Below are 9,616 nucleotides of genomic sequence, written 5' to 3' on the forward strand. Positions count from 1 at the left end.
TAAAATAAGATCATCATTTCACTAAAGCTAGAGAAAACAGTTATAAAGTAAAAATAAAACCTAGTGAGACAGATATTAGAAGTCTTAAAGCAAATCTAGCTGAAAAAATTCAAGTGATTGATCTTAGTTATGAAGTGCTAGAAGAGAAAACCAAACTAATAGCTGAAAGGGACAAACAGATAGCTGATCACCAGGTGAAAGTGGTGGAACTTAACAGGAAACTTGAGCAATTTAGAAATTCCTCCGCTATACTTGATCACCTCGTTAGTGATCAAGGTTCCCCAGTTAAAAGGGGAGGAATTGGATATCATGAAGTTCCACCACCTTACAATCATAACTACACTTATGATCCAGTAATCAGAAATCTGTTGATGTTGATTTTGGTCAGACAGTTCCGGTTAAGGTTACTATTAAAGAACCAGAAGTTAGTAAAGGCGAAACGAGTAAGCCTGTTTCTAATGTGAAAATTTCTATTCCTAGTCCTGTCTCATCAAACTCGGACAAGTCATCCGAGTCGAGTGAGACAAAAGAAAAGGCAGTGTTACCAAAAAGTGGAGAGAAACATAAAACAACTGAAAAGAAATCTCCACTAAACCAGTATGTCCCACCATATGTGAGACAAGCGGGCAGTAATGCAGCTTCAACATCTCGAACAACTATTGAAAAGAAAGTTGAACACAGGAGTTGTTTCAGATGTAATCAAATAGGACACCTAATTGCTGATTGCCCTCTGAAGCAAAGATTCAGAGATGTAAGGCCTTCAAAATCTGAGAAAAGAACTAACTGTAATCAATGTAATGATAAAAATGAAAACCCATCAAAATTCAGAAATTGGACTAATCCAGGTTTTCAAAGAAATCGATCTCAGTTTTTCACTGCTAACAACCAAACCATAAGTAATAATTCATTTAATTCACGAAGGTTTGGATGGCCTCATAGTCAATCTCCAAGAAGGTATCCGTTCAGGACTTACAGAAATTATTCTGATACTAACTTTGGACAGCCAAGGTACGGGATGTATCGACCCAAGACCAATAGGTCTTGGGTCCCCAGATTTTAATCCTCTGCTTTAATCGTGCAGGAACAGTTGAACAGGGCTGCAAACAATCTATGGGTTGTGGATAGCGGCTGTTCCCGGCACATGACGGGTAACAAGAATTTGTTACACGAATGGAAACCTGTTCAGGGAGGAAGAGTGAGTTTCGCTGGAGAGAGTGGTGGAAGGATCACAGGAATTGGGACGGTGACTAACGGAAAGATGACGTTAGAGAAAGTAAATTTTGTTGAAGAACTGAAGCACAATCTGCTGAGTGTTTCACAGATTTGTGACAAAGACTACACCGTGCACTTTACCAAGAATGAAGCGATCGTGCTATATCCTGGTTTCAAGATACCATAGGATTGGATTGTTATGAAGGCTCCCAGAGAAAAGAACACGTATATTATGGACATGAGGTCGACTGAGATGGCCACAGAAGAATCGTGTCTTCTGTCAAAAGCAACTGAATCGGAGTCCGAGTTATGGCGTAGGAGAATGGGGCATATTCATATTCGGAAAATGAACTACATTGTCAAGAATGGGTTGGTGCTGGGTGTTCCCTTGAAGAATTTTAACTTTGAAGACCAATGTTTATCATGCAAAAAGGGAAAGCAACACAAGAAATCCCATCGCACCAAGAAGGTTAACTCAATAGTCAGTACCCTAGAACTACTTCACATGGATCTCTTCGGTCCAGTGGATGTAAAAAGCCTAGGAGGAACATCATAATGCTTGGTGATAACTGATGACTTCTCTTGATATTCTTGGGTATATTTCCTGAAGTCAAAGGATGAAACGGTTCAGATGGTAAAGAATTTGATTACCAAGGTTGAGAATATCATGGGGAAAAGGGTTAAATACATCAGGAGTGACAATGGGACAGAGTTCAAAAACTATGAGATGGAGATCTTCTGCTTACAGAGAGGGATTGAACACCAGTACAGCGCTCCGTATACTCCGCAACAAAATGGAGTGGCTGAGAGGAAGAACAGAACTTTAATTGAAGGAGCCAGATCCATGCTGGCTGATTCGAAACTTCCTGTGGTGTTCTGGGCTGAAGCTGTTGCAACAGCCTGTTATATCCTTAATAGAGTGTTAACTATTAAAAGAATAAATAAAACATGTTATGAACTTATGCATGGGAGAAAGCCCAACTTGGGTGGTCATGAACCATTCGGGTCCCCGTGTTCGATATTAAAGACCAATTCTAAATTTGGTGAAGTAGCCGACGAAGGAATTTTAGTCGGATACGTTGTTGGGACACCCAACAGACGGGTCTTTAATACATCGACCAGCAAGGTTGAGGTGGTGTGTAACACTGATATCACAAGTTACAAATCACCAAAACCAAGCACGGGACCCGCTGGGGTTTTCGACTTTGATAGACTTTTTAAATCTTTTAACATGCCTTATTTGGATTGTGCAGAAGTTGATGAAAGAATTGCTACGAAGATGATATACGATGAGGAAGACACTTTGGTGCAACGACCGCAGTGTGATGAATGTCAGCCTTCCTCGTCAAATGCTGTCGATACCCCTGCTGCCTCTACAGAAGAGGAATTCTTCAATCCGTTTCACTCTCAACGACAAACACCCGTTGATGAGCTATCTTCGAATCTGGAAGACAATCTAAATGTCAGTTCGGTTCCGACTACGAGAATTCACAAAAATCACCCTTGAGAGAACGTGATAGGTGATCTGTCCGATGGTGTACAAACAAGACAAAGGTTGAATGAGCACACCTGTGTTTACACAAGCATTAAAGATACGGGCATAATTAATGAATGCTTGTACACCTGCTTCATCAGCCAGATTGTACCAAAGAACTATCAAATGGCTCTCAAGGACAGCTCGTGGGTCGAAGCCATGCAAGAAGAATTAGCCCAGTTTAAGAAGATGGAGGTATGGAACTTGGTTGCAAAACCAAAGAATGTGCATGCGATTGGCACAAAATGGGTATTCAAATGCAAGAGAGATGAGAAAGGGATAATTATCAAGGAATAAGGCGAGGCTGGTTGTTAAAGGCTTTAATCAGCAAGAGGGGATCGATTACCATGAGGTGTTTGCTCCTGTGGCAAGATTGGAAGCCATTCGATTGTTTTTGGCGTTTGCTGCTTACAAGGAGATGAAGGTATTTCAGTTAGACGTGAAGAGTGCGTTCCTTAACGGTAAAGTCGATGAGGTTGTGTACGTTGAGCAACCTCCGGGTTTTCCTGACCCAGACTTTCCCGATCACGTGTACAAGCTAGGTAAAGCGCTGTATGGACTACATCAGGCACCTCGTGCCTGGTACTCAACTTTATCCGATTACTTGCTTGAGAATGAGTTTGAAAGAGGTAAGATTGACAGCACATTGTTCTTTAAGAGAAAAGGGAGCGACTTTCTACTGATGCAAGTCTACGTGGACGACATCATCTTTGCTGCATCAAAAGTCGCCATGTGGCAGGAGTTTGAGGCCGTCATGAAGAAGAGATTTGAAATGAGTGCTATGGGTGAACTAACTTTCTTTTTAGAACTGCAGGTTGATCAGAAGAAAGATGGGATGTTCATTTATCAGACTAAGTATGTCCATGATGTTCTCAAACGCTTTAAGATGGAGGACAGCACTCCATACGATACTCCAGTCTGCGTCAACCAGAAATTGGGTGCTGATTCAGACAACGATGAAGACGTGGACCCAACCCAATATCGGGCAATAATAGGTTCTTTAATGTACTTAACTGCTTCTAGGCCTGATATAATGTTTGCAGTTTGTCTTTGTGCTCGCTTTCAGGCAAACCCAAAGGAATCTCACTTGAAGGGTGCGAAGAGGATTCTACGGTATCTCAAAGGCAAGCCTAAGCTGGGGTTGTGGTACACGAGAAGAGGAGACTTGGAGTTGGTCGCCTACACGGATTCTGATTATGGAGGGTGCAATCAGAGTCGGAAGTCAACTACAGGTGGATGTCAGTTTCTTGGTGGCAGATTTGTGTCATGGCAATGCAAGAAGCAGACCTCAGTCGCCATTTCAACCTGTGAAGCAGAATACATGGCAGCATCCAACTGCTGCTCCCAGGTTCTTTGGATTCAACAATAGTTGCGCGATTACGGTCTGAATTTCACTCATACTCCTATTTGCATTGATAACGCTGCTGCTATCTCAGTAACTAACAATCCCGTAAAGCACAGTAAAACTAAACACATTGACATCCGTCATCATTTTATACGGGATTGTGCTGAGAAGAAACTGATTGTGCTCGAAAAGGTTGATACGTTAGATAATTTCGCTGATTTGTTCACTAAAGCGTTTGACAAAAATCGTTTTCAAAACCTTGTTGAGCTGAATGGGATGATCAATCCCGAGTAACCGTGTTTTTGTCTTTATTTAAAAAAAAAAAAAAAAAAACGTCACTATCGCTTAGAATTATGTCGGTTGCCTCAGTTTGAAGGACATATCTTCGGATATGTTTGGTCCTCATTTCTACTTGTAGAATATGAGGATAGCCATTAACCGGATGACTGATAGTGACCGGGGCGGTTTATGATGTGTTTTTATTCTTTCGCTGAAAATTAGTCGGTCATACGTAGTTAGAAGGACACATACTCGTATGTGGTCGGTCCAGCTGATCCATTGGATCTTCAGGATAGCCGTTTACCTGAAGACTTTGACTTGATCGGGGCGATAGAACTTAAAATTTTTTTCGGGAGATGAAATTATTTTTCAAGTCTACTACTTCGTAAGAAGTTCCTTTACTATGTTTAACAGAAAATTGATCCAACCTTGGAAAGTGATAGATATACTGATTCTGTGTGCTTAACTAGTGAAGTTATTAGGCCTAAAAGACATTAAAACAGTCATTGTATGTCATGGTAGCTTTTTATGGTGCGTAAAAGTAGAAGTGATACTAACTAAATCTACTCGATTTTACGTGGAAACTCCTTCAGAGTTGTGTATGTCTCCATATATATCTTTCCGAATGATAGGCATAAAAGCGATTACCCAGTCATACACGAGCCCGTGAGTGTTCTGATTCCCGTGAAGATAGCGTGTCAAGATACTGCAGTGATCCAGATTCGGGACTTGCAGTAGGTTTTCTGAAGTTGTGTAAAAAAAAAAAAAAAAAAAATGTGTGTGTGTTATTGAGACATTCTAGAGTTCATAATGATAAGACTTCTCAATCAAGATGCAAGATAGATAACGGGAAGAAGAGTCTGAAGATCGAAGAGTAATTACTATTTAATCAGACATTACGGGTCGAGGTCAACTCGGGGTGACTTGGGGAAAGCCAAATACGCTTTGAGAATAGATAGGAGGCATCATAATCTCTGAGTTGTTGCCCATTTAAATTTTGAGCTTAATTGAACCTAACCCGTATCACAGAAACGATGAAAACCATTCTAAGTTATTTACCTGCTTACAACCTGTTTCTTTATGTCATAATACGGCTGAACACGGATCTGTGTGACAGTCACGTAGTTAGTATGATTCCTGTTCGGATCTTTTCTAAAACATGGTAGTCCCTATCAAGACTGAAATTTGATCCCGTGTACTTTATTTTTAAAATTTTTCTACTTATGTAGTTGTATGATTCTATACCTGATTACTTGGTCTTGATCGTATCATTTAACGCTTTGAAGGTTGTTTTAAAACTTAATTGCAAATTGTTCAAATTATGGGGTTGGTTTTGAAATATTTTAATATCAGCGAAGTTGTGCATAACTTCGCCTGCAATAGGCGAAGTTATCCATAACTTCGCCTGAATAAATCTGACCCTATATAAAGAAGAGTAAAGGTCAAACTGTTCATTAATTTCAAAAACCCAGCGAACTTATCCTACGTAACCCTAAGCGAACTTAACCATCGATCATTCTGTGTTCATTCTTTCTCGTTTTCAACTCCGATTAAAGGTGTGTAGTGTCGATTCATCGATTATTCGTTGACAATTGATGTTTTTCAGAGGTCGTATCGACCCGATTCACGACCTCGTTTTTCGAACCTTCAATAACCGATTCTCAAACTTACTTTCACGTGATCGTAAACATATTAATCGTCCAGATTGTCTCTAAAACATGTGCTTAACTGACCACAATCTCCAAATTGACCTAATCAATTAGTTTGAATCGTCGAATCCGTTGCCGTTTCATATTCGGCGAAGTTACAGTTTAGGCGAAGTTATCCGTAACTTCGCCTGAGGTTTAACTTCGCCTTATAATTAATTGTGTAACAGTACTTTAGCGATGTTGTGGTTAGGCGAAGTTAACATTAACTTCGTCTGGACCTTTTTACTTAACAGTTAAAAGACGAAGTTCAAGTTGAGGCGAAGTTGTTCCCAACTTCGCCCCACCTCTAACTTCGCCTATACAGAATAAATCACAACTTCGCTTATGGTAACAGGCGAACTTGTGATTTGCCTTGACGTTTATCTAACTTAGTCTGTTTGATGCAGATATGGCTGCTGTAGGAGGTGCAGGCGGTGATGACGGTGGTGATAACCAAAGACAGTTCTTCCCGGGTCATAACATGTACATAACATTAGACCCGGAGGCGAGCAGAGTTGATGATTTCCGCGAAATCATCACATTCTAACTACGCTCCCGTATATTCCACGCGATTACGACAACACTGCTAATATCCTTGCCAAACATTGAGGATTTTTGGCAGACTGTGGAATATGACTGTAGGGTCGAGCCCCCGGTGATGCGAGCAACAGTCAACAATCACATTGTTCAGTTCTCATCTGAACAGATCCGGGCGGCTTTACGATTTGGAGATGAGACGAGGGATGACCCGACAGATTTTGTGGCTCCTTTCCGTGATGGAGCGTTTCTGAGGATGGGATACTCTGGTCCCCTGGGAGATACTCAGAGAAGGAAGGGGTTTTTACTTGACCGGTGGTGCTTTTTCATGCATGTCATGATTGTATGCATGTCAGGGAGAAAGGCGGGCACTGATGGCATGGGCGCGACCATGCAGTCGGCGATGACTGCTCTGACTTATAATAAGCGTTACAGCTTTAGTCAGATGGTCTTCTACGAGATTGATCGACAAAGAAGAGCGGTGGCGCGTGAGAGATTTATCATGTATCCAACGCTACCTCAGCGCCGCCCGATCAGATACGTTGAAAGTGTGAGCAAAAGGATCTTCGCCCAATGCAGATCCTCCAGTGCGAGGAGCAAACCTGAGCTCCGTCCTCGGTATACTCCACTATTTGGGTACTTGATCAACCCGGAGTATGTGCCTGCTCGTGGGGACGAGTTTCGGGACCCGGCACCACAACAGGCAGGAGCACCTCAAGCTATACCTGCTGCTCCTGTTGTGTCACCGGAGGAGAATGTAGACCTTGATGCTGAATTTGGTGGTCAAGGCTTCTTTGATATGGAGAGGGTGGATCCAGAGGAAGATGTACAGGTCTCAGTTGAAAGAGTCTCGAGTGTGAATGTTACTAGGGCAGCTACAACAGTGGCTGATTCTGATTCTGATGATGAAGTGGCTGAGGCAAGACGAATTTTGGTAACTCACGAACGAATTCATGGGAAACGAAAAAGAACTGATGATGACAGCGAGTCAGATTATGAGGAAGAAGTACAATAGTTGATTCGTAGATCAAGAAGGGAACGGGCAGGTGCAGGATCGGGGGCTGGTGAGAGCTCAAGGGTGGTACGTTTTACCCCACCCACACTGTCCGGTATGACTATGGTCCCTTCATCATTACAGGTCACAAGGCCAAGCGCCACGGATGTTCCCGTGGTGGCTACCTCATCTACATTTGGCCTCCCACCCATTTCATTCCAACTTTCGGCTCCGGAGATTGTATCGTTGCCACCTCCAACTCTTACTCCAACGGAGGTCGTGGCACGATTTATTGAGTCGACGGTTGTGGCCACTGCAGGGTTAACGGTGACGATACCACCTGCGGTTACGTCTATGCCTACTTCTGAGGTCCCGGTTACATCGGAAATCCCTCCTCAGTACACTCAAGATATATCTCATCTGAGGTTTGATTTCGATGCAACCTTATCAGACTCTGAAAGAATAGCAGCACTTGAACGGGTCGTGGCAGAACAATCAAGGGTGAATCTTATCCAGACCCATGCTATTCAACGCCTCGTTGCAGAGAATCAGATACAGTCGTCCCTGCTGGTAGAACATGGCAAAATCATTGATGCGTTGAAGGAGTTCTTGGCATCTCAGGGGGAGACGAGCTGTAAAGGCGATGTGCTGAGGACCAAGAGACGATGATCCCAATGCATCGAAAGGTGCAGGTGGAGAGTTGCCAAGAACTGAACAAGCTCTTGGGACTTCCACATCTCAAGGGGAGTCAACAAGTGCAGCTGGTGGTGATGATGTGGTGGTCGTGGAAGTTGAGGAGATGGATGATGAGTTCATAGGTGATGATGATGTATTACCTGGTGATGAGATAGAGAAGATTGGTGAAGAGATTGTGATTGATAATGAGATTGAAGAGGGAGAGATAGTAGAAGAGAATATTGAGCATGAAATTCCGGAAGTGGATAAGGCTGATATGAGTAAAGAGATTGGAAGTGATGAGACGGAATGGGAAGAGCAGCCAAGATGGAAAGAAGGCTATGCTCAGTGGTTCGTCAAAACGAAGAAACCGGCGGTCCCTACTATGTTTAAGAAGAGTTACAACATTAGAGGCTATGCTGAATCGAGAAAGAGGATTATATGTTGGATATATGATGAGCAGTTGAGGCTCTTTGTTATTAAGAGGTATGATGGTATTCAGTACTTCAAAAGGATGTTGAGATCATTGAATACATTGCAAGAGTGTGAAGTGAAAGACTTAGCCAGATTGGGATTGATTAACCGAAGTGATGATAATATGGCTAGAGTCATTGGGAAGATTGTTTGGAAGGAAAGTATAAAAGAAAAGAAGTTCGAGCTGTTGAAACCACAAAAGGGAAGACTTATTGAAGGCAAAGATATAGGATTAAGAGCAGATGGTAAACCTTGGATGATTATGAAGTATAAGCCGATCCGGTGTCTTAAAGAAGTGCCGATGAAACTAATGCCCAAGGATGTGCTGAAAGATCTGAAGTGGTGGTTTGTAGATTGTGAGACAGCTGAAGCAGTGATGGAGGACGAAGATGAACAAGAGCTGCTGAGAGTTTATGATCCGATGCATCTAGTGAACTTGTCACAAGCTGATCTGCAGGTGCTGAATGAGAAGAAGATCTTTATATTCCTGCTTGGAAAGACGAAGCGAAGAAATATCAAAGAGTTGTATCAGTTTGTGTAGGAGTTCATGCTTAAAGATGAAGATTCAAGATTGTTGAAGATTACAAGACACGTGCTTGAAGATAAAGAGATGAAGCTACTGCCAAGGGGGAGTCTGTTGGTACATGATGTCAGTAGTTCAGTGTCTAGTGTCTGTAATCGAGTCGTTTGGATTTGTATTGTGTATTAAGCGAAGTTAGCTAACAAGTTCGCTGATATAGGCGAACTTGTTAGACAAGCGAAGTTAGGGACAACTTGGCCTGAACATGCCAGGAGAAGTTGTCGTGAATATAAAGTCTAGGTTACGGCTGATTTTAAAACAAGTATTCAGTTTACGTGTAACGAGTCCTGTAATCAGT

This window comes from Bidens hawaiensis, unplaced genomic scaffold, assembly GCF_021521415.1.
Source record: "Bidens hawaiensis isolate Kalapana, Puna unplaced genomic scaffold, B.hawaiensis_p1.1 tig00000864_1, whole genome shotgun sequence".
NCBI classification, from domain to species: domain Eukaryota; kingdom Viridiplantae; phylum Streptophyta; class Magnoliopsida; order Asterales; family Asteraceae; genus Bidens; species Bidens hawaiensis.